A 5,968-nucleotide genomic window follows, 5' to 3' on the forward strand; every position below is an offset into this window, starting at 1 on the left:
AACAGAAGAAGAATGTTGCATGACACCTTTCATAAAATACCTTGCCGATGGTACCCTCCTGGAAGACAAGTTACAAGCCCGTAGGATACGAATGCGGGCACCAATGTATAAATTTAAAGACGGCATCCTGTATAGAAAATCATTCACAGAGCCTTATTTAAGATGTGTCTGCCCAATGCAGGCCAAAGAGATCATACAAGAAATGCACGAAGGATCCTACTCGACACATTCCGGCTACAGAACAATAGTCAGCAGGATCAAAAGAATGGGTTATTTCTGGCCACACATGTACCGAGACACATACGATCTAATCGTAAACTGTAAGGCATGCCAAATATATGATCCCGTCAATCGATCCCCTCGCTGTAACATTGTCCTAATGCACACCGCTTGGCCGTTCTGCAAATGGGGAATCGACATTGTCGGTCCATTCCCAAGAGGTGTCGGAAATGTCAAGTTCCTAGTCGTCGCAATTGATTACTTTATAAAGTGGGTTGAAGCAAGACCACTAAGCACGATTACCGGAAGGAAAATCCTAACCTTCATATGGGAAGACATCGTTTGTCGTTTTGGCTTACCACGTGAGATAGTCAGCGATAATGGCACACAATTTGCACATAATCCTTTTAAAGATTGGTGCATATACATGGATATACAGCAGTCGTTCACTTCCGTGGTATACCCACAGGCTAACGGGAAAGTTGAAGTCACTAACAGGGACATCGTTGCCGGTATAAAGGCAAGACTAGGTAAACACTGACAAGGATGGATGGACGAACTCCAACATGTACTATGGGCACACCGGACAACACCAAAAGATAGTATAAATGAAACAGCCTTCAGTATGGTATACGAAATTGAAGCGGTTATCCCGGCTGAAGTGCTTGTCCCAACCAACTGAATAACAACATTCGATGAACAACAAAATGATGAAGCATTACGAGAAAACTTGGATGCTCTCGAAGAACGGCGAACAATAGCACATATCCGGCAAGCCGAAAAGAAGCAAAAAATTGCAAACCAATATGACAAAAAAAGTCAAGCCACTGGACTTTCAGCTAAACGACTTAGTGTTACGAAGCAACGAGGCTAGCCGACAGCAAGATGTCAGAAAATGGGCCCACGATGGGAAGGATCATACAGGGTTGTCGGCATAACTGACTATGGCGCATACCACCTGGAAACACCAGACGGGGTCCAGATACAACGCCCTTGGTATGCTTTTCATTTAAAGAAATACCATGTGTAACTTACCTGCAACTGGGAGGACTGATCACCCACCCGAATAGCAGCGATACATCACACTTATGTACTCAAATTATTTCTATGTATAAGTCATCAATAAAATTTCATTTATATACTTATACACTGTAACGACTCTGAATATGACACAAACACAATCAAAAGTCTTTTGGCATATTTTAGACCTACCGCCAGAAGAAATGCCTTCTAGCTTTCGTTGGTAGGAGGACACCTCTCGAAGAACCTTCTCGGATAATGAGGGTGTCCGACCATATCATTGATGGTCCGGTTTTACCATATAAACATCTCGACCATACTCACGCGTAGTCTAGATATCTACGTTATTGTCATGACACAACAAACAACTCAAATGAAAATAAACTAGTTTAACAACAAAATGAAAAAACATTACATTCATAAGAAAAAACACAACCAAGTGCATATCTCTACTATTGGTAGTTTACAATATCCTCCACGGATGAATTCTCATCCCTACAGATCTTATCCAATTCATCAAAACTAATCTGGCCGAGAGCCTCATGCGCTCGCCAGCAGTTTTGAACACAAGTAGCGCTTAAATCGTTCTTCATCTTTTAGGCTGCGCTACCATCCGGTAAGAAACATTGCACTCGCATCAACACCTTAAAAGTAGTTAACTTCTTGATGGCCTCAATAAAGGCATTGAACGGTTGATGAACAATGGAGGACTTCAGTAGGCGGGGAAAAAGTACGGGTATACCATGTTGCAGGCAGGTAAGCTCACCCATCGTTGCCGACACTTTCTCTGATAACTTCTTGTTATCATCGGAGAGACGGGCGACCGTTTCCTGCTCCCGGGCAAGAGCCGCCTTTGATACTTCCAAGGCCTCCCGGGCAACCCGTAACTCATCACGGGTAGGATCCAAGGCTTCCTTTGCTGACGCCAACTCCCTCTTGAGACGGGCTATAGTCGTCGACAATTTCGCCACACGCCGATTATCATTTTCAAACATCACACAATGATCGTGAATACGAAGATCATCAGCCTCGCTCCGATCTAATTCATCCGCCTCAAGATGTTGGGCGAACATGGTAAACTGGGAGCGCAAATGCCGTGCCTGTGTGGCGGAAAGAGCAGCTAACGCCTCTTTTAGGGCCGGAAAAGTTATAAAATTCAGATACTCCCTATAAACTGGATAGTCGGAAGAAGTACAGTGAAGAAGATCACGGAATGGCTCAATATTTCAGTCGGGCAAGATATAAACATTCTCCGGCATTGGTCGTTAGTAGGGCAAGAATCCGAAGCCTGCACGGCGGGTTCTTTACCGGGACAGTGCCCTTGACCCGACTCTCTTTCAACAACCAGCTCTACCTCAGCCGCCCGTGCCTCCTCCACCATCGATTCAACTCTCTCCCGGGGAACAACTCTCTCCAACAAGGGTACCACGGGAGTAGATGCTTGTGTCCCTTCCAGAGCAACACCGGTATGACCTACATGGAAAACCTAGTCAGTACACAATTTTCGAATAGGCAAAAGCTGATAAAACTATGAAAAGAATATACCTTCATTCATCACGGCCGACTCAGTTCGACGCCTAGTGCGGCGAGTCAACCTGCCTTCTGAAGAGCCTCCATTTGAAGACTCCAGGATACCAGGAGAAGACGCCCGACGATGGCTAGTAGATGCCGGGGCCGCACCTTCTACCACCTTGTCGGTAAAGACCATTCCGTCTAGACTCTCCGACCGGAGAACCTCCAAAACTGCCAACTCTGCAAAACTCATAAATATCATTCTATAAGTCACAATTATGAAGGAAATGGAAAATTTGCATGAATACATACCTCTTCCACCTCTACGAGCAACGGGGACCCTGTCTGAATGCCTCAAGTTATTACTAACGTTTACCATCACCAATACATGCTCGTTATAAGTCCTTTGAGAGATATTGAGACCCCTCAACTGGTCAACCATCTCCTCACCTAATTTTGATAGCTGTCTCGATTCCTGCACAGTCACGAACCTAAACAAATAAGACTGCGTATCCCTCATCGGAAAATCAGCACACTTCGCAAAAACAAACGATTGCACCCAGTTATCAGCAATCACTGGCGGCTCCCCGAGGAAATCAATCTCATCAGTAAATGTGTACCACCCCTTACGGTATGACGTCAGTGATGTTATGCGAGGTGTATACGAAATAGTTATATTTTTATTGCGAAATACTATTAAATACGATACAATTTTACACAAGTTATTTATTTATTTATAGAGTGGATATACTTAAACCTTGCTACAACACTATAGGTAGTGTACCTAATCGTAAAGTAGTGTAGTTTTAGTAAGTTCGGTTCGTTCCGCAGGGAGCTAGCCCAGTTAACGCTATATTTTTTTAAAACTATATTTGTATATATATATATATATATATATATATATATATATATATATATATATATATATATATATATATATATATATATATATATAAGTAGTATAATTATTATAAAAGGGGGTTTTTACCGTTTAATGACCGGTTTGTCGATTTTATGTCTTAAGTCGCAATTAAAACCTAATGTAAAATATTAAATATAAATATAACTTAATTTAAAGCGTAAAGTAAATAACGATAATAAAAGTGCGATAATTTAAAGTATGATAATTAAAATGACGATAAATAAAATTGCGATAATTAAAAAGTACGATAATTAAAAGTGCGATAAGATATAAAATAAAGGAATTATGTTTATTTAAACTTCCGTAATCATGATGTTTGACGTGTTGATTTTAGTTTATTGCCATGGGTTAATTGTCCTTTGTCCTGGATTATTCGATATGTCCATACGGTTTTGTCCATAATAGTCCATTAGTCATAATTATAAAGTGCGAGAGTCTTCGTCAAATTATCTTTATACCCGAAGTCAAATATTCCAACTAATTGGGGATTCGAACTGTAACAAGGTCTTAATACTTTGTTTAATGAATACACCAGGTTATCGACTGCGTGTAGTCCAAGGTTTAAATACTTTGTTAACAATTACACCAATTACCCTTGAATGTAATCCACCCCTATTTCAACGAGTCCATTGACTATTAATCCATTCCCGTGTTCGGTAAAATGAACAATTATTGGTATATATAGATATCCCGCCCACCGTACCCGATTAAGCGTATGTGGTTATATATAGATACGTCAAATTGTAACTTTTATATTAAATTAACGAGGTATCGTTTAGTTAATATAAATCCCATTAATAGCCCATAGTCTAATTTCCACAAGTGTCGTTCTTTTGTCCAAACCCCAATTATGGTCCAAAACCCAATTACCTAATCTTAATATTTAGCCCAACATCATGATTACTTCAGCTTAAATAAGCATAATAATAACTTAGCTACGAGATATTAATTTAAAATGGTTGAACATAACTTACAATGAGTATTAATCGTGTAGTGTTACACGGACAGAATTTTGACTTACAAACTTACAACATTCGTTACCATAACCTTATTATTATTAATCTTAAATTAAAATTAAAATTATATATAATATATTTGAGAGATAGAGAGTAGATTGAATTATATTGTGTCATAAACTCGTACGAAAATTTGCATTTTATAGAACCTGACTCGCTACAGTACTCCATGCGATCGCATGGAATTTCTTCTTCATGGCCATGCGATCGCATGGCTGCCTAGGACAGCTCATTTCACTTTGTTTTCTTGTTTGCCGACGTTTTATAAATAATATAATATAATATATATAATTTTATATATATTATATTATATTCATGTGCGTAGTTGACTTGTAATTTTTAGTCCGTTGCGTCGCGCGTTGATAGTTGGTTCATGTCCCGGTTTCGGATTTTCGAACGTCCTTGCGTACGATTTAATATCTTGTACTTTACGTTTTGCGGCTTGTACTCTTGTAATTTTGAGACGTTTCTCATCAATAAATTGAACCTCTTGGATTGTATTTTGTACTTTTTAGCGTTTTGGTCATTTGCGTCTTCAATTCGTCGAATCTGTCTTTTGTCTTCACCTTTTAATATTTAAACGAATATCACTTGTAAATAGAACAATTGCAACTAAAAGCTTGTCTTTCTTGAAGGATAATGCTATGAAATATTTGTTCGTTTTTAACATTATCAAATATTCCCACACTTGAGCGTTGCTTGTCCTCAAGCAATATAGAACTTGAAATAAAAACATACTTGAATCACTTCTTTATTCTTCACACTTTGTACATCAGTGATTTTAATACGGCGGTATGAACAATGATAGTTACATTTTGGTTTACAGTCCCACATGACTATAAAAATTTAGATCCTTTAAGGAAATTGGATCTTTATGAAAACATTTGATCTTTTGAAATTTCAATCTAGCTTTTACCCTAGATAAGTTTTCCGGAATAACCCTTCACCGGTGTTTTCAAAATGTTTTTGTGGGTATTGTGGGTTTCAGATTTGAAAATTTTAGCTCAAAACTTATGGTTTTTTGTCACCCACTTGCTAACCTTGTATTAGAAAAGCAACACGTCCAGTATACTTGCTCCATATATTACCTTTCGGTAAACTACCGTCCGGTTGTAAAGGAAAGCGTTGAACAAGCAACTGTTAAGGCAATGTCCTGTGACATGCTTTTGATTATGGTCTATATCGTGTCGGATGCAATTACTATCCTTTGTAGGAGCAATAGTAAAGATCACCCTATAGTTTTTCGGTCTGGCACAAGGTCCTGTCTTCGACCATGCTA

The sequence above is a fragment of the Rutidosis leptorrhynchoides genome, chromosome 2 (genome assembly GCF_046630445.1).
Source record: "Rutidosis leptorrhynchoides isolate AG116_Rl617_1_P2 chromosome 2, CSIRO_AGI_Rlap_v1, whole genome shotgun sequence".
Taxonomy (NCBI): Eukaryota; Viridiplantae; Streptophyta; class Magnoliopsida; order Asterales; family Asteraceae; genus Rutidosis; species Rutidosis leptorrhynchoides.